Source organism: Oncorhynchus masou, chromosome 24, assembly GCF_036934945.1.
Source record: "Oncorhynchus masou masou isolate Uvic2021 chromosome 24, UVic_Omas_1.1, whole genome shotgun sequence".
Classification (NCBI taxonomy): domain Eukaryota; kingdom Metazoa; phylum Chordata; class Actinopteri; order Salmoniformes; family Salmonidae; genus Oncorhynchus; species Oncorhynchus masou.
Window position 1 is genome coordinate 45192573 of NC_088235.1, and position 26543 is coordinate 45219115.

At 38.7% G+C, this 26543-nt stretch overlaps 1 long non-coding RNA gene across 1 annotated transcript in view; it reads left to right on the top strand.

Annotated features, from left to right (window-relative positions):
* The window catches only part of LOC135512247 (uncharacterized), a 41066-nt gene that overhangs the window by 9596 nt on the left and 4927 nt on the right, over positions 1 to 26543 (top strand). Inside the window, exon 2 of the long non-coding RNA XR_010451387.1 lies at positions 24578 to 24672. This is a non-coding gene — a long non-coding RNA (uncharacterized LOC135512247). The remainder of the gene's footprint in view (positions 1 to 24577; positions 24673 to 26543) is intronic.

Below are 26543 nucleotides of genomic sequence, written 5' to 3' on the forward strand. Positions count from 1 at the left end.
GGTGTGTGACAGAGTGTGGGAATGTCTGTTTTTGTAGCATCATGACTGACTCATTTCTCTCAGTTGCAAAAGGCCCTTCCTGTGTATCAGATGATAAGCTCATGTACAGAAATATATCCTTCTCAGGCCACGAAAAGGATCTTACTTAAAGATGCACTATATAAAAATCGCTCCGCCGTTTCGTGGTTACAAAAATTACAATTGTTTGCCTAATTTCAGTTTGTGACAAAACAAGCAAGTATAGTGTAGAGAATAATTTTTGCGTCTAAACCACTGTTAAATATTTTTTCCAGAAACAAACATATTTTGTAATGTGAAACATAGAAATAGAGCATACAGAACACATCTACCGCTTCTTAGACTTGCTTTCAATGAGAATGACAGATCTTTACTTCGTACAAATGATCTTGGCAGATATTCAAGTATGGACTACAGGATTAAAATTTGAATGTGTACATTTCCAGAGTCCAAGAACTTGCGTACAGTGACCCAGTGACCATGTAAACTTAGATTGAAGTCCTTGAACAGACAAGCTGCACGTTCCATGTATAAAAGGTCTAAGTAGTCCTCCGGCCAGCGGTCCACAGAAAAGCAAGTTGGTTTAGGTTCTTTCCAGTTAAGAAGAATGATTCTCTTGACTGAAAGTGTATGAACAGTATATTTTCTGGGCTTTGACCAAGTAAACATAAGATGGGGCGGCAGGTAAAACCGAAAGGTTGCTGGATCGAGTCCCTGAGCTGACAAGTTTAAAAAGTCTGTTGTTCTGCCCCTGAACAAGGCAGTTAACCCACTGTTCCCCGGAAGGCCGTCATTATAAATAAGAATTTGTTCTTAACTGACTTGCCTAGTTAAATTTAAAAAAATTGAACACCTTGGAAATTCAACTTAAAAAATGTTGGACAAAAGTGAAATAGCTTCAGACAAATGTTTTCACTCCAGGGCATTCCCACAATATGTGAAGTAAAGAGCCGTTGCTACCACAGTTGTGTCAGTTAGATTTGAATACATCTTTGAGATACGTACATGGGTGATATAGGCTATACACTATACACGTGATCTTATACCTAGCACATGTTGAGGTGGTCAGACCCCTTCTCCAAGTAGTGTCCCATTGCGATGGGGACATTGTTCAAGTCACACTCCTATGCTAACTGAATGGGAGAATATGCATTTGGGACAGAAAAAAACAACAGTCTATAAATGCCTCATACAGTTCTTCTCTTGGAGGCAGCATTGCTGAGGTTCTGATCTAACTCTGTACCAGAGTCAGATTCAGCATCCTCCTTTTTACGAACCGTACATATGACTGTCTTAAGCTGTAGGTATCGCTCAAACCCAAATCAGCCTTCACTTGGGAAAAGTGTAGAATATCATCTTTAACTATCTGACCAATAGATTAAATATTGTGGGCTATGCCAGAGTTTATTATTCAAAGTGTTTTCCCCAGCTGTAAACAGGGGGTTATGCCACATGGGACAAGATGGAAGACCAAACCTTCTGCGCATCATCTTAACAATGCTACATGATAACCTGATAATTACACTGTCAAGGGCAGTAGGGGAATTGGGGCAGTACCACATTGATGCCAGGGAAACAGACCTGTGTTCAGACATTATCCTCTCCTCTAACCACTCCCAGCTGCCAATCTTATAGATTTGTAAACCCATGTAAAGGGATATCTTGAATTATGTGACAACTAGTATATTAATACAACTGAGACACACAGCCCACCTTTGAATCTTGGTGCAGCCAGTTTCCAATAACCTATCCTGGGTTTCTGATTGTTCTATAAGAACTGTGAGGAGAGAGTTTGTACCTCCTTAAACCATGCCTGGAACTGGCCAGGGATGGAAGAAATATCACAGGCTAGCCTAGGTAGTACATTCATCTTCAAAATATCAGCTCTGCCCTATACAGATAGTTATCCATCTCTTAATATCATCACTGATGACCTGGACAACTCTAGGTCCATTTAGACTGAATATCTTGGTTATGGGGAATACTATATTAACTCATAGATACTTCATGCCACTAGTCTTCCAAACAAATGGGGAACCCACTAAGTCAGCCTGAAATGTGTGTGGGTTGAGAGGCATAGCCTCACTCTTACTCCAGTTGATATTGTATCTTGAGAGGGAGCCAAATGAGTCAGTCAGCTTTAAGACTGCTGGTAGGGAGATTGGAGGGTTACTAAGGGTGAGTAGGATGTCGTCAGCATATAGATTTAATTTGAACTCATGTTCATAAATGCACACACACCTGAGATGGTCTTTTCAGCACGTATCGCACATGTCAGGGGATCTAAGACTCTCACACCTCATGGAGACAAAATTAGTCAGACACTATTTCATACGTTTTGACGGACGAGACCCAACTAATGAACATGGGACCAAAGCCAAACTTGGTGAGTGTATGAAACAGGTATGAGAATGACAGAACTATAACTTACATTTGTATGTGAAGTTTGTCAGGTCGCCCAAAAAGTTACATTTTGCAGCTTTAAGAAACCTCTTAGAAATAGCATGCCTGTCCAGTGTTCCAGTGTTTTTATGAAATATGACCTAAAATGAATTACAATATGAATTTAAATAGATGTCCTTCCAAAAAAGTACAATTCAAAATGTTAAAAAGCAGCTTTTCTCTGTGACCCTGATTGGCCTGCTTGGAAACAACAGGGTTGTTTGATGTATATTGGTAAAAAAGAAAGAAAAGGATTTGACCGCAAAGCCAATGAAACGCCCGTACACTTTGATATTCAAATTAGCTCCCACGTGGGGGCACTGGGACAGACCGGCTGCACCAAGAGCCCGGCTGCACCAAGAGCCCGGCTGCACCAAGTCAAGTGATGGATTCAGGATGCACAATGGAACTACTAGGGCACTTTAACAGCAGTAAATGCAGACTGATTATTTCATATGATTGAGTAATTTCTGTCCTTTGCTTTGTCACTATATTCCTGATATTTATTTTGTTAGTTACCTAACTAGCAAGCCGTGAAGCTAGCTAGCTACTGCTAGTACCTACAGTACCAGTCAAAGGTTTGGACGCAGCTACTCATTCCAGGGTTTTTCTTTATTTTTAATATTTTCTACATTGTAGAAACAATGAAATAACACATTGAATCATGTAGTAACCAAAAAAATGTCAAACAAATTAGATTCTTCAAAGTAGCCACCCTTTGCCTTGATGACCTTCTTTGCACACTTTTGGCATTCTCTCAACCAACTTCATGAGGTAGTCACCTGGAATGCATTTTAATTGGCAGGTGTGACTTATTACAAGTTAATTTGTGGAATTTCTTTCCGTCATGCATTTGAGCCAATCAGTTGTGTTGTGACAAGGTAGGGGTGGTATACAGAAGATAACCCTACTTAAAAATACCAAGTCCATATTATGGCAAGAACAGCTCAAATAAGCAAAGAGTTTTGACAGTCCCATCATTACTTTAAGACTTGAAGGTCAGTCATGGCGGAACATTTCAATAACTTCTTTTTCAACAGGACATTGACCCAACACACCTCCAATCTGTGTAAGGGATATTTGACCAAGAAGAAGAGTGATGGAGTTCTGTATCAGATGACCTGACCTCCACAATCACCTGACCTCAACCCGATTGAGATGGTTTGGGATGAGTGGGACCGCAGAGTGAAGGAAAAGCAGCCAACATGTGCTCTGCATATGTGGGAACTCCTTCAAGACTGTTGGAAAAGCATTCCAGGTGAAGCTGGTTAAGAGAATGCCAAGAGTGTGTAAAGTTGTCATCAAGGCAAAGGGTGGCTACTTTGAAGAATCTAAAACCAAAATATATTTGGATTTGTTTAAAATGTTTTGGTTACTACATGATTCCATATGTGGTTTTTCATAGTTTTGATGTCTTCACTATTATTCTACAATATAGAAAATAGTAAAAAAATAAAGAAAAAACTAACTTTTGACTGGTACTGTATATCAGTCAACAATAGCTAACTAGGTTGCCTCTTGACATAACATTTTAGCTACAAACCATAGGATTTAATATAGAATGGAATGGCGAGGTGATTGTTGTGTGGAGGATCTGCTTTGACTTGCTTTCTTGTTGGCTAGCCAGCTAGCTAAGTTAGCCGCGATAGCTAACTGCTTCCAAACAGCCACATAATTTGAAATAGAAGTGACTGACGAGATAGTTGTTGCATAGGCTTTGTCCTGTATGCTAACACCAGCTGTGGATTGCTTGGCTTGCTAGCTAGCTTGCTTGTATGCAGTGAATATGCACTACTGAGCCCGTGTCTCCCATAGTCTTGAGAAGGATACTTACCCCAACCGGAGAATTTGGAAAACAGCAAAAAGCTGCTGCACTAATCACATACGGACCTGTCTTGGCAAAAGAGGATGATGTCATTATCCCAGAAAATTTCAAGCATTTAAAAAAAACTGTTTGTTTCAAAAACAAGTTTGAGATGGGGTTCTAAGGAGTGTTTTTTTTCTCTAATTTATGCTTTGGCCACAACTACAAGTAAAGGACGAGTCAACAATATTATTTGGGTATGAGCAAACAGAATATGAGCTTTTAAAATGTTCACTGGACAGTTACTAAATAAAGAAATCTAGCATTGCAAAGACCAAAAACAGTCTTAAAAACACCCTTTATCTTGTGAACTGATGGATATACCGTGTATGTAACTTTACATATAGTATGAGCTCCTCCATGACAGAGCAATATCTAGTGAAAAAAGGATTCACAATGCACATATCTGTAGAGACCAGCAACAACATGGCTATGAGTCAGAAGTTAGATTCCAGTGGTGAAATGACTGTGTAGTGACATGCTGGATAGCTGTGTGTTCTGAGATACCAAGCACAAATAGACACGGACAGGGGCACAACTTTCAATGGGGACAGGGGGATATGCCCCCCCCCCCCCATATTCTGAAATTGCATTTTTGTCCCCGCCAGTATTATCATTGGAATGGGATACAAAACGAGGCAACGTTGTGCTTTAGGACCATTCGGATGCCTCCGAGTGGTCGGGTAGGCTGTTTGGAGTGTTTAAAATAATATTAATTATTATGTCCCCCCCACTTCTAAAACCAAAGTTGCGCCCCTGGCATGGATATTGGTTAGGGACCAAAATCACGTAGGACAAATGTCCATCCTATCTGCTTGTGGTAGAATGCTAAATACAGTATATTTTTATGAGTTGTCTTCCCTTTTAGAAAAATTATAGGGTAAGGTGAATAGTGCAAGAGCAGCAATCAGAGCACAACCCTTTATTTTCTTTTTGACAAGAAGTTAACATTCTTCACAGTTCACATTGACTTGAGTGGAGAGAGCCAAACCCCCCTATCCTCCTACACGCAGTTTCACTGAGCAAGCATTTCCAAGTCATAATGTCTCTACAGTTTTTATTTGATGTGTATAACATAGTACATACTTTGTTTCTTATTAAAACAAGCCATGACAGCATTTTATACGATGTACTAATATACTGTAGCCTGTGCGTGTGTTGTATGGAATGGGACGTCCACCAGCGTGGGAACTGCAGCAGAGGAAGTTTCTATTTACAGAAGAGCTCCTAGGTTCACATGGAAACCTCTGGAGAATAGGAGAGCCTATTTAATTTTGTTTGTATTTATTTATTCAGGGGAAACCCATTGATCACAGTAATAAAACAATCAAATACAATGTGAAGCAAAACAGCAATCAATACAATGTGAAGCAAAACAGCAATCAATACAATGTGAAGCAAAACAGCAATCAATACAATGTGAAGCAAAACCGCAATCAATACAATGTGAAGCAAAACAGCAATCAATACAATGTGAAGCAAAACCGCAATCAATACAATGTGAAGCAAAACAGCAATCAATACAATGTGAAGCAAAACAGCAATCAATACAATGTGAAGCAAAACAGCAATCAATACAATGTCAAAAAAGTATAATATTACAGGACAACACAAAATGCAAGAAAAACAATTACATTCCTCAGCTACTCGGTCCTTAATCATCACTTTAAATTGCCCGAACAGCACCAGAAGGTGCGGTGCATTAAAACAAAAAGGGGATTTAGCTAATTTGGCGAAGACCCGAGGAACCTCAAGAGTTAACCAACCCTGTGAACAGGATGCAGTATCAAAAGGTTGGCTGGTCGTCATTAAAGTCCCGTAGATCACGTCACTATTCCCTTTTTGTTGTCAAAGCTTTACTACACAAGCTTCCGATTTACCGAAGTTTGTTGGTGTAGTATAAAAACATGAGTTACAAAACCCGTTCCTAGTGGGCTGCTCAGCTACAAAGGCCTGGGATACTGATGTATAACATGATAATGGCCATAGAATCTCCTCCTGTACTCTACTATCATCACACAAAAGTGTGAGGTCATCGCTATGACGGAGGCATGGTATGCATTTGTCCAACTGAGACAGGTGTGCATGCATGCGCACACGCCTTCGGAAAGTATTCATACCCCTTGACTTTTTCCACATTTTGTTATGTTACAGCCTTATTCTAAAATGTATGAAATATTTTTTTTCATCAGCAATCTACACACAATACCCCATAATGACAAAGCGAAAAGAGGTTTTTAGAAATGTTTGCAAATTTATTACAAATAAAAAACAAATACATTATTTACAAAATAATTCGGACCCTTCGCTGAGACTTAAAATTGAGCATCCTGTTTCCGTTGATCATCCTTGAGATGTTTCCACAACTTGATTGGCGTCCACCTGTGATACATTCAGTTGATTGGACATGATTTGGAAAGGCACACACCTGTCTATATAAGGTCACACAGTTGACCGTTGTCAGAGCAAAATGACAGAATCCGATGGTCACTCTGACAGAGCTCTAGAGTTCCTCTGTGAAGATGGGAGAACCTTCCAGAATGACAACCATCTTTGCAGCACTCCACCAATCCAGCCTTTATGGTGGAGTGGCCAGATGGAAACCACTACTCAGTAAAAGGCACATGACAGCCCCCTTGGAGTTTGCCAAAAGGCATCTAAAGACTCTCAGACCATGAGAAACAAGATTCTCTGGTCTGATGAAACCAAGATTGAACTCTTTGGCCTGAATGCTGAGCGTCACATCTGGAGGAAACCTGGAACCATCCCTATGGTGAAGCATGGTGGCGGCAGCATCATGCTGTGGGGATGTTTTTCAGCGGCAGGGACTGGGAGACTAGTCAGGATCAAGACAAAGATGAACAGAGCAAAGTACAGGGAGATCCTTGATAAAAACCTGCTCAGGACCTCAGACTGAGGCGAATTTTCACCTTCCAACAGGACAACGACCCTAAGCACACAGCCAAGACAACGCAGGAGTGGCTTCGGGACAAGTCTCTGAATGTCCTTGAGTGGCCCAGCCAGATCCCAGACGTGAACCCGATCTAACATCTCTGGAGAGACCTGGAAATAGCTGTGCACCAATGCTCTCCATCCAACCTGACAGAGCTTGAGAGGATCTGCAGAGAGGAATTGGAGAAACTCCCCAAATTCAGGTGTGCAAAGCTTGTAGTGTCATACCCAAGAAGACTAATCGCTGCCAAAAGTGCTTCAACAAAGTATTGAGTAAAGGGTCTGAATACTTATGTAAATGTTATTTCAGTTTTTTATTTGTATAAATACCTGTTTTGCTTTGTCATTATGGGGTATCATGTGTAGCTTGATGAGGAGAAAAAAAACATTTGAATCTATTTTAGAATTAGGCTGTTGCGTAACAAAATGTGGACGAAGTCAAGGGATCTGAATACTTTCCAAATGCACTGTACACACACACAAAGTGTATGTCCAACTCAGAGGTCAATTTAATTTTTCCCCCAACCCCCTCAATCTGGTTCAGGAACACACTGTCCTACATCCAGTCTTCCCATGGTTCAGTTTGGATTCCTGAGAACTTGACCAGTCATTAGGGGAGTTATGACAGGCATGCAAAGATAGGAAGTGGTAATTTTGATGACTCAGCTAAGGCATGAGTGATTGTGTTCTGTTAGCTGCTCACTCTGTTTTTGCTCTCTCTGACTCATATGGATATCTGTAATCTTCTTGGGTGGGGGTGCTGTTTGAGTGGGTCATTCAGCTATGTGTGTGGGCAGGGAACCGGTCTCACTCATTGTGATGAAACTGACCCATTTCAGATGGATGGAGTCTGACTGTTGTTCTTTGTGTTCAGAGGGTCTGGGTTCTTAAGAGGACCAGGAGGGAGTGAGTGAATGGTAAGCATATGCTGGGTCATCCATGTTTGAGTGTCGTTTGTGTTGTCAATTTCTTTAGTGTTTGACGATGTTCCTACTATTAGGTTAAATGATATAGAGATCAGATGGATGTCTGCAGGCGTATTACTACTTCAAATGATTGACATAATGATTTATGTCTGAGTAGTAATATATTAGCTGCCTGCCAAACTTAACCACAAATTGTATTCATTTGGCACACCGACATGGCATAATGCATTAATTGCAGCTGACTTTCAATTGAGAATTCAGTTTTTCTCTCAGTCATTTGTTTTATGTAGGCTACAGGACTCAAATTTTTGTAAGTTGCACATCACTCTACATTTAAAAAGTTCACTACTCTCAGGTCATTTCATTTCTAAACGATGCTATGTGCTCTTCCTGTAACAATATAGTCAGCATAATGTACTGTATGCACAATTAATCTGTAATTGGCATATTCAAAGTAGAAGTGGAATCCATTTTATTTAACACTTGACAAGATCACCTAAATGTGTCCAAAGACAAGATACGGTTCCCCTTCTACTCAGTCAGTTTTTTTTTATCATCAAGAACACGTCCAAACATGGAAATCTTTAAACAGATGCATCTCATAGGTTGTTTGCTCGATGGATTAACCAAATGTTTTCTGTAAGGCATGGTATAAGAAAAGTCCCATATTATACACATATACACATGTAATTTAGAATGGAAAAACGAGTAGTGTAATGAAGTGTATAATAAAAGAGTCACACTCTCTAACCCAAATCAGATGTTTAAGCCTTTAGTTGAAGTGGGAATGAATTTGGGGTGAGGTGTTTTCTGTGATATATGGGTCTCTATGGGTTACAGAATCCCCCATGCTCATTCTGCTTCTACTGCACCCATTTACTGTAAATGGAGTGTCTGTTGTGTTGTGGGCGTCTGTTAAGTGCTGGTAGTTTTGGTATTATTACCAGGGTGCAGACCAAGACCAGTGTAGCGTGGGTAGTTGCGAGTGGGAGGCTATGACTGAGATTACTCAGCATTCTGTTACTGGGCAGAAAAAGGAGGCCTCCATGACATCTGCTACCTAAATTGTATAATTTTTATGTATCAGATAAATGCTGCAAAAATGTTCCATTTTGTATTGGCACTGTGCCCCTTATACTGTATCTTCCTCTCTTATATCTTATTTCTTGTTTATTTTTTGATCAGTTATAATATTTTGATAATGAAAACTGCACTGCTGGGTAGGGCTTGCAAGTCAAGAGTTTCACTCTACTCGTGCATGTGACAAATAAAACTTGTTTGGATAGAATGGAGTTGAGTAGTTTTAGCAATAAGGATTGGTCTTGAAATGTAAGCATGTAGGCTAGTCTATTTTTGGAGATTAGATTTCAAATGGCATAAGTATTGATACTGGAGGTTAAATACAGTATTCTTTTAGCAACTTTAGCAGATGTAAAAGGTCTCTATGTAATGTGCATGTTAACATAACTTAAAAGCTTTCTTCATACGGTGAAGAACTTGTCAGGTATCACATTGTGTGGGTTGTGTTTACAATTTTAGTCTTCTTTCAGAGTGGGAGGTTTATGATTCCCTGTATAGATGATGTCAAATAGAAAATGTATAAATGTCAAGTTAATGTCACGGATGTATGTATATGAGTAGTAGTAGCGTAGTGTCAAAGTCCTGAGTAAAATGGAAGTCGTCATGTGTTCTGGTCAGAACTCAATGATTAATACCTAAACAATGAGTAATGATGACTTTTCATTACATCAGATGTGTGTATCTAGTAAGACACAGCAGATTTTTTTTTCAAAGAACACAGGCCTAATGTGTCTGAGGATTTCGGTGTGTGTCAAGTGATTCAACAGGAATGATTGTGGTTGAGCTCTTACAGAAAAACCACATGATTTCACGTGGAAAATCACATGATTTCACATGAAATTTCATGTGAAATCATGTGAAAACCTGGTTTTGGAACTTCACGTGATCACAGGTTTTGACATGTAGTTTCAAGTTATCACGTTGCTTTACATGTTGTAACCTGTTATCACATTGCTTTACATGTTGTAACCTGTTATCACATTAACTTCACATAAGATCACATGAAAACATGTGTTTTTGGAACACTTCACATGTGAAATTCATGTGTTTTTTCCGTAATGGTAGTTTAAGCCCTCTGGCCTTGATTCAAAAGAAACAAAAAAACGTTTTTTTTCCCTATAGCTTTGAAATCTCGATTTACCAGTAGTTAAACTACTCAAATATTTAGTTGTATATGTCTCATTTTGAATAACTGTTTTGGACTTAGCAGTTTTTAAACTATGCTTGCAATATGGACTATGGGATTCAATTGTTTTCACAGTGGCACTATATTTTTAGCATGAAACAAAGGAATAGGAAAACACAACGACATGCTTATTCAACAGTTTATTTTGACTAATACATCAACACAAATCAAATCAACATGTATTGGCCGCGTACACAGTTTATCAGAGGTTATAGTGGGTCCTGTGAATTGCTTCCGTGTTAAGCCTTACAATTAAACGAGCCCTGTGTCATTATCTGATAAAGATGTACAGTTGAAGTCGTAAGTTTACATACACTTAGGTTGGAGTCATTAAAACTAGTTTTTCAACCACTCCACAGAGCAGCAAAAATGTCAAACAAGTACACAAATAAACAAAAACAACAAATCATGAATGTCAGAACGAACCCAGTTTACCCAAATAACATTTTGTAAGTAATCCAAATGCAATCTATGCGTGTATATACACAAAAAATATAAACTAAGAAGGATATGTACAGCAGTAGATATATTACAGTGAGCTATGTTGAGAATCCAGTGTTTAAACAGTGTAACTAAATGCAATGTACAGTAGTATATATATTAGAATGAGCAATGTGAAGAATACAGTATATGAATACAGTGTGAAAAACAGTATAAAAGAAACGGTCTAGTATTTAATGTCTCTAGGCTAAGTACACGGGACAGCAGTGTGTGTGTGTGTGTGTGTGTGTGTGTGTGTGTGCGTGTTTTGTAAGTGAGTCTAACTTTGTCTCTTACTACAGGAGATGGTGCGATGGCTTTTCAACAGTCTGATGGCCTGGAGATAGAAGCTGTACTGTCTTTGTCTGCTAGATGGTAGCAGAGTGAACAGACCATGACTTGGGTGGCTGAGGTCCTTGATGATCATCTTGGCCTTTGTGATACAGTGGCTTGCGAAAGTATTCACCCCCCTTGGCATTTTTCCTATTTTGTTGCCTTACAACCTGGAATTAAAATTTATTTTTGGGGGGGTGTATAATTTGATTTACACAACATGCCTAGAACTTTAAAGATGCAAAATATATTTTATTGTGAAACAAACAAGAAATAAGGCAAAAAAAATGAACTGAGCCTGCATAACTATTCACTCCCCCCCCCAAAGTCAATACTTTGTAGAGCCACCTTTTGTAGCAATTACAGCTGCAAGTCTCTTGGGGTATGTCTCTATAAACTTGGCACATCAAGCCACTGGGATTTTTGCCCATTCTTCAAGGCAAAACTGCTCTAGCTCCTTCAAGCTGGATGGGTTCCGCTGGTGTACAGCAATCTTTCTCATACCACAAATTCTCAATTGGATAGAGGTCTGGGCTTTTACTAGGCCATTCCAAGACTTTTAAATGTTTCCTCTTAAACCATTCGAGTGTTGCTTTAGCAGTATGCTTAGGGTCATTGTCCTGCTGGAAGGTGAACCTCAGTCCCAGTCTCAAATCTCTGGAAGACTGAAACAGGTTTCCCCTCTAGAATGTCCCTGTATTTAGCACCATCCATCATTCCTGACCAGTTTCCCAGTCCCTGCCGATGAAAAACATCCCCACAGGTGTTCTCTGGGATAGGTGTTTATAGGTGTTGTGTTTGTGCCAGAAATAGTGTTTTCCTTGATGGCCAAAAAGCTCAATTTTAGTCTCATCTGACCAGAGTACCTTCTTCCATGTGTTTGGGGAGTCTCCCACATGCCTTTTGGTGAAGACCAAACGTGTTTGCTTATTTTTTTTTAAGCAATGTCTTTTTTCAGGCCACTCTTCTGTAAAACCTAGCTATTTGGAGTGTACGGCTTAAAGTGGCCCTCTGGACAGATACTCCAATCTCCGCAGTGGAGCTTTGCAGCTCCTTCAGGGTTATCTTTGGTCTCTTTGTTACCTCTGATTAATGCACTCCTTGCCTGGTTCATGGGTTTTGGTGGGTGGCCCTCTCTTGGCAGGTTTGTTGTGTTGCCATATTCTTTCCATTTTTTTAATCGTGGATTTAATGGTGCTCCGTGGGATGTTCAAAGTTTCTTATATTTTTTTTATAACACAACCATAATGTACTTCTCCAGAACTTTGTTGCTGACCTGGTTGGAGAGCTCCTTGGTCTCACAGTGCAGCTTGTTTGGTGGTGCCCCATGCTTAGTGGTTTTGCAGACTCTGGGGCCTTTCAGAGCAAGTGTGTGTATATACAGTGCCTTGCGAAAGTATTCGGCCCCTTTGAACTTTGCGACCTTTTGCCACATTTCAGGCTTCAAACATAAAGATATAAAACTGTATTTTTTTGTGAGGAATCAACAACAAGTGGGACACAATCATGAAGTGGAACGACATTTATTGAATATTTCAAACTTTTTTAACAAATCAAAAACTGAAAAATTGGGCGTGCAAAATTATTCAGCCCCTTTACTTTCAGTGCAGCAAACTCTCTCCAGAAGTTCAGTGAGGATCTCTGAATGATCCAATGTTGACCTAAATGACTAATGATGATAAATACAATCCACCTGTGTGTAATCAAGTCTCCGTATAAATGCACCTGCACTGTGATAGTCTCAGAGGTCCGTTAAAAGTGCAGAGAGCATCATGAAGAACAAGGAACACACCAGGCAGGTCCGAGATACTGTTGTGAAGAAGTTTAAAGCCGGATTTGGATACAAAAATATTTCCCAAGCTTTAAACATCCCAAGGAGCACTGTGCAAGCGATAATATTGAAATGGAAGGAGTATCAGACCACTGCAAATCTACCAAGACCTGGCCGTCCCTCTAAACTTTCAGCTCATACAAGGAGAAGACTGATCAGAGATGCAGCCAAGAGGCCCATGATCACTCTGGATGAACTGCAGAGATCTACAGCTGAGGTGGGAGACTCTGTCCATAGGACAACAATCAGTCGTATATTGCACAAATCTGGCCTTTATGGAAGAGTGGCAAGAAGAAAGCCATTTCTTAAAGATATACATAAAAAGTGTTGTTTAAAGTTTGCCACAAGCCACCTGGGAGACACACCAAACATGTGGAAGAAGGTGCTCTGGTCAGATGAAACCAAAATTGAACTTTTTGGCAACAATGCAAAACGTTATGTTTGGCGTAAAAGCAACACAGCTTATCACCCTGAACACACCATCTCCACTGTCAAACATGGTGGTGGCAGCATCATGGTTTGGGACTGCTTTTCTTCAGCAGGGACAGGGAAGATGGTTAAAATTGATGGGAAGATGGATGGAGCCAAATACAGGACCATTCTGGAAGAAAACCTGATGGAGTCTGCAAAAGACCTGAGACTGGGACGGAGATTTGTCTTCCAACAAGACAATGATCCAAAACATAAAGCAAAATCTACAATGGAATGGTTCAAAAATAAACATCCAGGTGTTAGAATGGCCAAGTCAAAGTTCAGACCTGAATCCAATCGAGAATCTGTGGAAAGAACTGAAAACTGCTGTTCACAAATGCTCTCCATCCAACCTCACTGAGCTCGAGCTGTTTTGCAAGGAGGAATGGGAAAAAATTTCAGTCTCTCGATGTGCAAAACTGATAGAGACATACCCCAAGCGACTTACAGCTGTAATCGCAGCAAAAGGTGGCGCTACAAAGTATTAACTTAAGGGGGCTGAATAATTTTGCACGCCCAATTTTTCAGTTTTTGACTTGTTAAAAAAGTTTGAAATATCCAATAAATGTCGTTCCACTTCATGATTGTGTCCCACTTGTTGTTGATTCTTCACAAAAATATACAGTTTTATATCTTTATGTTTGAAGCCTGAAATGTGGCAAAAGGTCGCAAAGTTCAAGGGGGCCGAATACTTTCGCAAGGCACTGTATATACTGAGATCATGTCACAGATCTTGTGACACTTAGATTGCACACAGGTGGACTTTATTTAACTAATTATGTGACTTCTGAAGGCAATTGATTGTACCAGATCTTATTTAGGGGCTTCATAGCAAAGGGGGTGAATACATATATACACACCACTTTTCCATTTAAAAAAAAACAACATTTTATTTATTGAAATAAGTTATTTTTCCAGTTTCACGTCCATTACATTAAATCCAAATAAAAATCCATTTAAATTACAAGTTGTAATGCAACAAAATAGGAAAAATGCCACAGTGAATGAATACTTCTGCACGGCACTGTATTGTCCTTGACTAGCCTCTAAAAGCCCTTTATGATGACAGAGGTGAGTGCTACGGGACGGTAGTAATTTAGTTCAGTTATCTTAGCTACCTATGTAGTTAGATTTGTGTTGACCGCTTGTTGAGGCACAGTTGACAGTTTTATAGATAGAGAAGCATCATCATCATCAACTATGTCTCTCTCTCTCTCTCTGACAGATAATGTATCATGGATGGGAATAAGAGATTGGTGCAGGGATTATGTGGGTTTTTTGGAAACTGAAACCGTGTGTTGCTAATAATTTGATTCACAGGAATAGTGACATTTGGTACATGGAAGTGTAGTTGTGCTTCAATATAATGGCATAGCATCATAGGTCTACTGCAGTTGTCTACAGCTTTAACTAGTGACATCAAACAGTGTAAGGATGATATATGTATTGTACTGAATTGTCTTCTCTTTGTAAGCAACATGACACATGAGAGTCACTTCTCAGAAATAAGGGGTGTCTTGTCCTTCCAGAACTGATTGGCAGGTTATAGCCAGTAGATGGCGTTACAGTCCCAGGAAAGCCTCTGAGCTCACTTACTGCTATGAAAATGGCAATTGGACATTTTACAACACCTCATTCTACTTTTTTTCGTTTCAACATGGACTTGAAATGCAACGATAACCGAGTAAAATATATTGTTTCATATATGAGTAACGTTTATATAGGTATGTATATATCACATTAGAATAGGCCTATATTGAGTGTAGTGCAATAAAGCAGTGGTTCTAGAACACAGTTTGCTCATATACCTGCTGTTCATCCGCATTGCGGTTTATACAGTCTCTACATGTACATACATTATTAGCCTGCAGTATCTGTAGTGTTATTGTTGACAAAACCACAGGCAAATGTGGCAACAACATTGATTCAACCAGTGTGTGGGGAAATACTATTTTCATGGCACTTCGATACCGAAGTGACATTTTCGTAGAAGGTTAGGAGTCTGAAGTTAAGGTTAGGAAAAGAGTTAGGTTTAGCGAAAATGCTATCCTAACCTGCTACGAAAATCACTTTGTATCGAAGTGCGGCGAAGAGTGTGTCCCACATTGTGTGCGCAGTGGGTTACTTTCGTAAATTGCTCACTCAGAAAACGCCAAGTCAACCTCTTCAGAATGTTTTGCTAAAGAGATTTCAGATAACAATAAGAATGGTAGATATGATATAAATCACATTACCGTCTCATACTAATGTTCTATATTTGTGTCAGTCTATTTAATTTGGTTATTCGCGATAACAATAGCTTATAAGACATCTTATTTCAACGTTTTAAAATTCAGAATAGATTTGGAAATTATTGCTGGATCTTATTCAACTAAGCTATTCAAATATCTTGCTTAACAATGTTGGCCTAATTGTAAAGAATCGTATAACCAAAATTAAACGTAATGTTTGAATTAATCGAAATGTCATAGATCTACAACTCTTATGTGCCGTTTTGTTTTGAGAAAACAGGTTGATATGCACAGTTGCCTAAACCTAGTGAATGAACCAAAGGCATTATTATTATTTATTTTTTAATGATAGCAAAACGTATTATAGAAAACTATGCAAGGCAAGCTACCAATAATTATTGGTTATCAAATCATATTTGTCACATGCGCTGAATACAACGGGTGTAGACTAACGTGAAATGCTTGCTCGCCAGCACTTCCCAACCTTGCAGAGTTAAAAACTAGTTACACACGAGGAATATAATGCACAACAATGAAGTGATAAGGGCTACAGAAAGCACCAGTACCAGATCAATGTGCAGGGAGGGCTACCAGGTATTTGAGGTAGATTAACATGAAGACAGGGTAAAGTATGTTGTGAATTTATGCAAACCCTTTTTATTTGGTAAAAAAGGTTAAACGTAAAATAAGCCTAGTTTCAAATAACCTACTAATGTAGATACAATCCTGGCTAGGCCTATATATCAACTCAGTAATAACTGTTATTTTTTGTTTTGATTAGGCTATTTGCATCCATAACATCAGTTGTGCAGGTGTAGACACAAACACTGAAACTATGAGTTTGTTTATTTATAGGCCTACTGCTTTCTGAACCAACAAATCGATCAAATGTCACAAACAGTGCTGAGACTGATAAGAAGTTGATAAGAATATACCTTACCTGACATTTAGCTGAGTTGGTTGAGGTTTGGATATGACTATTTGGTGTAAATATATGCCGCTTGCAGCACTGTCGGGAGAGGTAGCCTCGAGGTCAATATGAAACACCTACAATATATATATTTTTAAACATCAATACATATTTTACTGGTGAATATATATCAAATAGAAAGATTTTGAAAATGATAATCGGGATAATGAAATACTGATTTAAAAGAGCACATTATTTCCCTGTAAGCAAACGTCAATATCAAAGATTGAATGAAGCAATGAAATACAAATGAGATACACATTTATTCCGTAATAGGCCCATTTTAACACTTGTAAACCATGATACGGGTTCTTTTTAAAAGTAGGACATGTTAAAATGGGTAAGATTTTGTGGCTATGATAACCAGGCTTGATTTGGGAAAACTCAATGACATGGTCTCTCACAGATCTGTAGTCACTAAATGGGTGTTAAAAGATGTGTGTTAAATGTCACAAAATGAATTTGTTGCCTTCAGTAAAAAAAAGTATTCTATTGGTCTCTAGAGTTCTTGAGAATTGTACACAGCTAGAAGCCTATTTTGTCAAAGGAAAGTTGTGACTGGCCCTTTCTGAGTCAAACACCTCCACAGTCTGTGGTTATGGCAATTCACGATGCTCAACCTCTTTTTCACTTTCAGTCACTGGAAAAAAAATAGGAGAAAGTTGTCATAACTTTAAAGAACTCTATCCACAAGATAGGACCTACTGCTTTATAAATCAAGTAATACCTTTTGATTTTATGCCACACTCTCCCTCTCTCCAACCAAACAAAATGGTTCCCTTCTGCATGGAGAAAGTACTAGGGGTTTGGTAAATATACACACATTATTTCAGTCTATGGATTCTGTCATTTCTAGTAATTATGAGGTTTGCTATTTTCATGAGAGCCTTTTGGCAGTGAACAGTTACATCCTTGATTAGGCACCGTGTCTCTCTCTGTGTGTGTGTGTGTGTGTGTGTGTGTGTGTGTGTGTGTGTGTGTGTGTGTGTGTGTGTGTGTGTGTGTGTGTGTGTGTGTGTGTGTTGCACATTGAGCTCTGACCATCATCCAGTACCTGACAGTGGTGTTTTGACATGTGCCTTACCTGTACTGATTGTTTTAGCATTGCTAGTCAGTGTGGGCGTGCAGCGTAGAGCAACTGTGGGATCCAAGTAATAGACAGACACAGCTCATTCTAAAGCTCTGCTAACTAGAAGACCACTTCATCGAAATCACTTTGTGAAAACCGGTCTTCATGACAAAGGAGATGTTAAGAAAACATGACAACAGAGGCACTGAGCATTTAGGTTGAAATAATACAAGGTAGCATAACACAATTAATCTATTTGTGATGTGTCTATCCCATTGTCCTACCTCCCAGCATCTATTTGTGATGTGTCTATCCCATTGTCCTACCTCCCAGCATCTATTTGTGGTGTCTATCCCATTGTCCTACCTCCCAGCATCTATTTGTGATGTGTCTATCCCATTGTCCTACCTCCCAGCATCTATTTGTGATGTGTCTATCCCATTGTCCTACCCCCCAGCATCTATTTGTGATGTGTGTATCCCATTGTCCTACCTCCCAGCATCTATTTGTGATGTGTCTATCCCATTGTCCTACCCCCCAGCATCTATTTGTGATGTGTCTATCCCATTGTCCTACCTCCCAGCATCTATTTGTGATGTGTCTATCCCATTGTCCTACCTCCCAGCATCTATTTGTGATGTGTCTATCCCATTGTCCTACCTCCCAGCATCTATTTGTGATGTGTCTATCCCATTGTCCTACCTCCCAGCATCTATTTGTGATGTGTCTATCCCATTGTCCTACCCCCCAGCATCTATTTGTGATGTGTGTATCCCATTGTCCTACCTCCCAGCATCTATTTGTGATGTGTCTATCCCATTGTCCTACCTCCCAGCATCTATTTGTGATGTGTCTATCCCATTGTCCTACCTCCCAGCATCTATTTGTGATGTGTCTATCCCATTGTCCTACCTCCCAGCATCTATTTGTGATGTGTCTATCCCATTGTCCTACCTCCCAGCATCTATTTGTGATGTGTCTATCCCATTGTCCTACCTCCCAGCATCTATTTGTGATGTGTCTATCCCATTGTCCTACCTTCCAGCATCTATTTGTGATGTGTCTATCCCATTGTCCTACCTCCCAGCATCTATTTGTGATGTGTCTATCCCATTGTCCTACCTCCCAGCATCTATTTGTGATGTGTCTATCCCATTGTCCTACCTCCCAGCATCTATTTGTGATGTGTCTATCCCATTGTCCTACCTCCCAGCATCTATTTGTCTGTGTGGTGTTATAATCTTCCAGTATTATTATGGTCACTTGTATGTAGATGTCCAGTAATAACTATTTCACACATCATAAAGATGCACATGACATATAGCTCGGCTAGATTTGCAGTAGGTTTATAGGAACAAGGTATATATATTTTTAGTTGACACAATTTAAGGTAACGCGTGTGTAACATGAACATCTTATTAGTCTTACTGTCTGTTTTTTGTTGCTGTTGATAGAGTCACCTTGTAATATTGTCCTTGTGACAGTCAGCAAGTGAAAATAAGAGATGACACAACTGGTGATTGAAGCAGATTGCATCTATGAAACCCTATTCTCTGAGAAGGTATTGTAGGCTTACAATATACCAACCTGGGACGGAGTGAAACTTCAGTGGACTTCCATGACGTAACAATTTGAATGCTGTTTGACTGTGCAATTGTTGTAATGGTTGTCCTCTGAAAAAGACAATTGAGCCAGGGTCCGGTTTTGAAGACCATGTCATAGACGTTTGAGATGTGACATACCCTTAGGTGCTCCAGTTTCACTGTTACAAAACATGCCGTGTATAGAGTAGGCTTACGTGGCCGTGAGGAAACACAACAAACTCATATTATAAAAGCAAACAAGATTTTGAGGCCCAATAGTGTGTCATTCATGTTTTTCAGAACAAAATATTTGTTTTAATTAAAGACATACTCCGATAAGTGAGGGTTGATGTTATCCACACAGACAAAAGTCATGTACTGTAATGTACTTAAATACATTAACCTCCCAAAACTATACCATCATTTTTTTTTAAATGTCAGTGTTGACCTTTCTAATTAGTGTGTCTGATGTTCATTTGAGTTGGAGTGTATTATCTAGAGGCTTATGCATTATTGCCGTGGCATTTAAAAAGAGAACTGAGGGGAGATATGAATGTGACCCCTGACCTTTCAAGGTCATGTTAGTCAAGTCAAACGTTATACACATGGCTAAGAATTTGCATGTTGATAGCAATTATACATCTCTAGTACAGTGTAATATAAACATCCAAATTACAGTTAATGCATTTCAGGTTAAAATAACGAATACACAAAGGTCAGCGCTGTCTAGAAAGTCCAGATATAGTCCAGGCAGACATTTCAGAGATGATTGTTTATAACACCCTAAAGCTGGACTTACTCAAACAGGTTTCAGAGTTAGGCAGTCTTCAGTGTGTATATATGTACCATATCATAATACTGCATTCAACATGGAATCTGATGTGTATCAATTTATCAATAATACAGGACAATGTGAATAAAGCAACACAACTTATAACCATCAATATGACATTGTGTTTGTGTGAGAGAATGTGTAAGGCTCCCACAAAAGAGGGGAGATTTGAGCACTGAGCAGTGAGTCAAGGTGCGCGTGGGCTTGTTTTGAATGCACAGATGGCACCAACCAAACACATAGGATGTTGAAATGTCACCCAGAAATACCAAATCCTCCACAAAATATCTGTCTGAGCTTTTTCTGAAAACCACAAGCCTTTCTCAGTTTTGTTTTCAGGCGTAATTTGTTTAACCTGGAAGTTGGTTTGTTTTTGTTCATGTAAAAGTTAAATTCACATTCTTGGAACTACCTGGAAGTTGGTTATATTGTTCATGTCACAGTAAAATTCTGCCTGGTATCTTGCTTGTTATTTTGTTAAACTTAATGTCATCAAATTAGGTGCTCCAGTTTAACTGTATTTTGGTACACAATTGGTATGAGCGGAATTATGTTACAATTATATGGTCTATCACTAACAACAAGAGAATACAGTTGATGATATGTAACAAATTAATGAATGTCCTCTATAGACATTTACCTGTAGAATTTGAGGACACTTTCGTGTAGGATCTTAATTTGATCACCCTGTTGAGGACATTTAAAACTTGTAGTTTATTTGAGGTTTAAAAAGGCTTCTGAAGTTTGTAATTTCCCCTTTAAAATGTCACTTGATTTTCCCTTACGAAAAATGTATCAACCCCTACAAAAATATCCATTAATTATAATCCACATAATAATTCACATTTCCTGCTAACAAAGAGGGAGCCTATTGTGTGTGTGTGTGTGTGTGTGTGTGTGTGTGTGTGTGTGTGTGTGTGTGTGTGTGTGTGTGTGTGTGTGTGTGTGTGTGTGTGTGTGTGTGTGAAGACTCCCACCTGTGGTTGTGTGTGACATTCGGGTTGCTCCTAGCCAGACTGTGGGAGGCCTGCAGACTCTTAACGGCTTTCACACGGGCACAAAATGTCTGCTGCACATGATGAACACCTCAGTCCATCTGATGTGGAGTCTGTTACTCTACAGTGTTCAGAAAATAGAAGATTCATTCACTGATGGCCAGAATTGTCCGATTCTTATGTAAAGAAAATGCTACATGTTTATGGCACATACATGTATCCATATACATTCCTTTATGAGCTTGTACAACTTACCCCATCATTTATAAACAAGCAATACAAGGGCAAAATATGTAACTTTCTCATGGACTTTCAGTCCTTTAATCCATAGCTTTGGCAGTGTCAAGATGTTGAAATTGCGTATTGTGCTTCGATGGTGTCATGGTTTTCACCTTTAGGCAACTGCATTTTATTTTCAGTTTACAGTCAAACTATTATGTTCAGTCATTTATACATTTTAGGTACATGTCAGATGAGGCTAATGTGCTTTCAGATGGAGGAAGGAGCTGTCTTTTGTTTACATCCCAATGGTGGCTATAGTTGTCCTTCTGAAAGGTAAATCTGTGGTAAATCTACTCGCATTCTTTTCTTATTTGTGTGAGTTTCAGTATTAATTGTTGAGGTTCGTTATTACGTAGGAATGATTGGTCTTTGTCTCCAGTGCCTAATGTCAACCTTCTCTCTAAGATAGTTTGAAGAGACCTAAATTTAACTTCAGTCTATATAGCTTTCATCATTTTACAGATCATGGTAATGTCATGCTTCACAATTCTGCTTAAAATGGGTGGTGCTTTTTTGAGAACATTGCTGTCTTTCCTCCATTTGTTGTCTCAGCCTCTCTTCTGTGGGAATTCCATATGGTACAGTAACTCCATTAAGTATCATGTTTTAAAGCTGTAAGTTTTTCATAATTCAGCGGTCCTTTCTCTCTCTTTATTTCTCTTTCTCTGTCTCTGTCTGTGACAAATAAAAAGGTGGGAAAATACTCGGCAAGTCTCTGCCCACGGCTCTGAAATCCTCTGTTTAACCACGGAACGCATCAAAGAAATGCTCTCAAAACCTCTTCTGTGTCATCTGACTAATTTTGATAGTGGAAATGCACAGTAAACCCTATATTTAGTATTTTTACAATACAAGCATGCTGTCATGTTTGAAATGGGTCAAATGATCTGTTTACTGTAAGAGTAGTTTATTTGATTTGGAAACAAATTCACACTTAACAAACCCAGTACAAATTGTTGACCTAAATCATAACTTTTTTTTAATGTATATTTCTTCATGAATAACAGCTAATTGTATTCTATGAAAAACTGAAGTGTTTGTTATTTTTGTTGAAGGCCTCAAAGTTTTTGTTAGGCCTTAACTTTGAGTATTTATAAATAAGTCAAAAGTTGACAAGATCAGCATTCATTAAGAAATTGTGTAATAAACTGTAGTAGCTCATTAATATTGTAACCTATTTGTGTTAGACTTGTTTTTATATAAATACATCCAGAAGTCATTCTGAAACTATGATGGCTGGGGTGATAATATTACAGGCGCTCAGGGGAAATTTGCCTCATGAAATGTTCTTTCACAACCCACTCAGTTTCGATAGGAAAAATCGTTAACCTTTTCAGCAACAACAAATGCCTATCAAAAAAACAAGTGCAACATATTTTAAGGCTCAATTTATTTTCTGTACCAGAGACACAGACTACTGGTGGAAATTATTGGTTCACAAAATAATGCATGATAATCTAAAGTATGCATCTACCATCCAAACGCAGACGTAGTTCATCACAAATTAGTTTAAGGCAATTGCTGTACATTTCCAATATTTTTTTCCTTGCTTTAGCCGGTAGTTTGATGAAGTTTAGACAGTTTGTGCATTTCCTGTATAATGTTGATACAGTGTGTTATTGTTATCATGTAGACTACTGTATGTGTTGGTTTCCTGTAATATTTAGATTACTCCACGGTATAATTTAATTGTAGGTAGTTATAGTTTTCTGGATTAGTTTAAAGTGTACTTGGTTGTAGAATCTGGACTCCCTGCTTTCATGACCATAAAGAAGGCACATTACACATTTAGTTGTAAGTGTTTTTGTTGTTGTTGTTGTCATGAGTAAAGTGTATACAGTATCCTGTATTATTGTGACGGCTGTCAGTTTAGTGTACAGTGTAATGTTAGTGAGTGGCAGATATTTCCACAGTGCGTTTGTTTTAAAGCTTAGTCCTGTCACTCGTTTCACCTGTCCAGGCCTCTTTATCTCCTCAGATTTCCATTAGTCGGAGTGTGTGATTTATTTCTGTGTGAGAAATACTTCTTAAACTCCTGTTACCCCAACTGTAGTATTTTGCAATTCAAATCAGAAATATGCATTATTTGCATAGCTATATCCTCTTCATTAAGCTTGATGCTGTATATCTTCACTGCTACCCTGTGTGTGGGAATGTGTTTCTCTTCAAATGGACACTGGTAATTTCTATCTGTTGTATATGGTTTTGATGGGGATATGACGTCTAAGTCTCATATTGGAAATCCTTGTAAAACATGGGCCCGGTGTAATATGCCCTAAATAATAGACAGACACAGGGCACCATGGTTAATCAATGTGTGTGTCTATGTTAGGACTGGCTATATACTTTCTTACAAAGGAAAGGTATGTTGAAAATGGAAACATTACAGGATTTGGACTTGTTCTTTAGCTGTTCTGAACCAATGCAGATATTATCTTACTTCCTGTTTGAAGCTGTTTTGTTTACATTGATGTTGCTATTTTTAAATGGTTTAGGCGTACAACTTATTCAAAAAATGTATTGGTTTGTTTTGTTGTTTTTTCTCGTCCTCTTTTTGAGTATACTACAAAACCCCAAATAATACAGTCTGACTCTGTTAATGAATAGAATCTGACCACAACCCAGGAACCTCACGTATATGTTTTTCTTTGTCAGTTGAAGCAGAATGAAATGTGTGTTTGCTCATAGTCTGTGTGTGTTTACACACATACACCTATACTTAGATGACTGTCTACCGGAATTGCTTTGTAAAAACAAATGCTATTTTCTATATATGTATTATATCTCTGTCACTACATTATCTTCATTCTGACATGTATTTGATTAATGCCCATGCGATGGCTTTTCTCTGACACGCTCCAAACTGACAATCTCCCAGACTGCCTTAGCCATGTAATTTACACCTCAAATTCAGCTCCACAAAGTTATTGACCTTCATTGAATCACCTTTGTATCTGACTAATTCCAATAGCACTTTGTGTTCAGTAAATACAGACATAGGGCTAATTTGAGTTTCTGTCCTCTTGTTTCAGTGTCTGTTTACAACGTGTGTTGGAGAAAAGAAGAGGAGAAGATCGGAGAGAAGTATGGTGGCGGAACGGTCACTCTCTCCTGCAGGGCATGTAGGGTAAAGTAACTACACCTGTTAATGATGAACGGAGACCTGAAACCTCAAAGAGAAATGTTCAGATCAGTGTGTGATTAAAAAATGTTTGCAAGTTTAGTCAACCTCCTGCCTGCCCCCGCAAAGCCACTCTGAGTTGGCCTGCCGCATGTGTGAGTCGTTCAGACAATGTACAGGAGACATTTACTAATCACCCCGCAAACCATCCCAACCACATAATGGATGGAAGCATGTCTGGGTTTTTCCCCTCTTTCTCTTTGAGATTAATTCACTTAAGTGGAGCTTATCCATTAAGTAGCCATGGATGATCAATAGCTGTCATCCATAGCAGAGTGAACAAAGTACTGGCTGCCATGATCTCTTAGCCTGGGTGCTGGTGTCAATGCTGTGCTCCTATATGTTGTCTCACTGACCACATCTGTCTTTCAGACTAAATAACAAGACAGAGAGAGAGAGAGTGTACACTTCAAAGATGAGCCAGTGACCTTGTTAGTGACCTTGTTATACTGTAGAGTGAATCTGCTATATGTGCTATATGTGACCCTGTTTTGGAAACAGGGTCACAACAGTTCCTAGTCAATGTACTGTAACTGCTTTCAAAGCCATAAAATTGTCATTGGGAAGAAATCGGCCTGAGAAAATGTGCATTTCAGGCAGTTAAACATTGCTGTTAGACTGGTTGTTTTTCGTGGCTTATTATGACAAGCGTGTGTGAGTGCATATGCAAATCACTTTTTTTTGTGGTGCATCTTTTCTGGAAGGTTAACTGGTGGTTCTTAGAACAATTTAAATAATGCACACTTTTTTTGTTGTAATGGGGGATGCTTTAGATAAAAACACTGTGTTTTTGATGAAGAGAGGGAGCTTGCAAAATGTGGTTTGCTTTTATTGTTGTGGGTGGGTTTCTCTTCATTTGATCAAAGATAGCAAAACAAAAGATGAGTGAATCACCTAAAACCTTTTGTTTTACCATCTGCTCTCTTTCTCTCTCTCTCTCCCTTTGCTGGTCTTTCATACAACAGCGTGTGTTTAGAAATTGGATCAATTGTGTGGTATAGTCATTATTTAATTTCATAATATCTGATCATGTATTTCTAAGGTTATTCATATTTTATATTATATATTAATATTTTCCTCTAGTAGATTTTTATGAAGTTTCACATTTTATTAGTCATATGTATGGGATATATATAGTATACGGCGTATATTAAATGCTCACTTGCAGGTTCCTTCTCGACAATGCAACAACAATAAGAAATAATAAAAGATGAGAATACAAACATAAAGTAAATGTCTCAGTAGAATAAAAATCAACATTGTAGCATAAGTATAATACAGAAAGGCACAATTTATAATCCAATATTTATACATGTGTTGGTGAAAGGGGGATTGGGATGCAAGTGTTTAAATTGTGCAGTATTTAGCAATAATAATAAGAGTCTGATAGCAGCAGTTGTCGTGTGTGTAGTATGAATTTATATTTGTGTGTGTGTGTGTGTGTGTACCAGTCAAAAGTTTGGACACACCTTCTCCTTCAGTAGTTTTTCTTTATTTTGACAATTTTCTACATTGCAGAATAATACATCAAAACCATGAAATAACACAGATGGAATCATGTAGAAACCAAAAAAGTGTTAAAAAATAAATAATTTTAGATTTTAGATTCTTCAAAGTAGCCACCCATTGCCTTAGTGGCAGCTTTGCACACTCTTGACATTCTGTTGAAGATGGCTCAGTACATCACTGGGACCGTGCTTCCACCCATCCAGGACATCTTCTCAAAACGGTGCCTGGGGAAGGCCAGCAGTATCATCAAGGACCCCACACACCACAGCTATAAGCTGTTCACTCCCTTATCGTTGGGCAGACGGTAT